This window comes from Bos grunniens, chromosome 24 (genome assembly GCF_055505025.1).
Source record: "Bos grunniens cultivar Pamir isolate PY7600 chromosome 24, Bosgru_T2T1.0, whole genome shotgun sequence".
NCBI lineage: Eukaryota > Metazoa > Chordata > Mammalia > Artiodactyla > Bovidae > Bos > Bos grunniens.
The window spans coordinates 6272605-6274088 of record NC_141188.1 but is presented as its reverse complement, the minus strand read 5'-3'; the positions used below and the strand labels follow the sequence as shown (position 1 = coordinate 6274088).

The following is a 1484-nucleotide window of genomic DNA, read 5'->3' as shown; positions in this document are numbered from 1 at the left end:
GCTGCAAATACTAACACAATATTATAGTGGCAAAGAATCAGGCATGACTGAGTAACAGAGCATGCATGCATTACAGGTGCAAATACTGTAGAAATAAGGACTGTTACGAGTATCTTTGTTGTACTTTTATTCTTTAAGTGGGTCATGCCCATAGCATAGCAGGTAAGTTTCTGTCTGACCATTTATATGGGTTTATTAAAAGAAGGTGGATGTTAACAGAAATGTATATGGATCAAATAGAGTAATAAAGATTTGTTGGAAAGGCTATATTTTTATTTTGTATTAATAAAAACTATGTTATTAATACTGAAAGAAGATACTATCACATCATTAGCAATACACATAGTTCATTGAAAAGGGTAGGGTGGTACCTTTAATTTATATGAATATGTAACACTGGTGATGTGTCCTCCTGTGAAGTCATGCTGTCTTAAAAATGAAACTAAAAAACAAATCAGCACCATTAGTTGAAGGACATGGAGATGCCAGGGATTGAACCTGGGGCCTCATGCATGCGAAGCATATGCTCTACCACTGAGCTACATCCCCAGCCCTGGAAAGAGACTGCCAGGCTGATGAATCAGCGCATTGATTTCTCTTAGACAATCTCTCCAGGGAATGAAAGAGCCCTGGATTCTCACAGTTTTGAATTCCCATCACAGAGCAGTCTGAAGCATTCCTGGGGGACCTATAAATTTTGTACCTTCAGTGCAGAATGTCCTGATACTTTATGGCTCACCACCATGCTAGTTTCCCCAGCCTTATTTATAGGGATGATGAAACACCGTCTCACTTCAAAATTTATCTTATTTATACAGTTTCCTACTCATAGATGCAAGAAAATATTTTCGTTATATTCCATAATTTCCCCATTACTTTTATTGCTGTCGTTGTTGTCTAGTTGCTCAGTCGAGTCTGACTTTTTGCGACCCCATGGACTGAAGCTCACCAGGCTTCTATGTCCATGGGATTTCCCAAGCTAGAATAGTGGAGTGAGTGGTCATTTCTTTCTCCAAGGGATTTTCCCGACCCAGGAATCAAACCCATGTCTCCTGCCTTGGCAGGCTGATTCTTTACCACCGAGCCACCTGGGAAGCCCATAGGAAATGAAAAAAGAAACAAATTTCTCCTCTCCTCCTACAGGTTCGTGGCTGGGTACTGCAAATAAGGCTGACAAAGGGCAGATTAACAAGACGAAATCAAAGTTTATCAGCATGCGCACTGGGTTTACATAAGGAAGAAACCCAGTGATGAGGTACTCAGAGGGGTGATTAGAACCTGGGACTGTATAGCACCTTAAAAGGAGCAACATGCTTGTAAAAGACGCAGATAAAGGGGTTCAGGCTTTTAGGGGTGCAGACTATGGGAAGGTAAACATACAGAGGAGACTAACGGAAGACGAGGAGCAGGGAGTAAGGCTTGTTTGTGTAGACTGCTCAGCAGCTGTTCCCCTGGAGAATTGTCATCTCCCTTCCCGTACAGTG

At 41.6% G+C, this 1484-nt stretch overlaps 1 non-coding gene across 1 annotated transcript; it reads right to left on the bottom strand.

Moving 5' to 3' along the window:
* Window positions 1-477: 477 nt before the first annotated feature.
* TRNAA-CGC (transfer RNA alanine (anticodon CGC)) lies at window positions 478-549 on the bottom strand. The gene has a single exon. It is a non-coding gene; the product is annotated as a tRNA-Ala (tRNA).
* Window positions 550-1484: the final 935 nt, after the last annotated feature.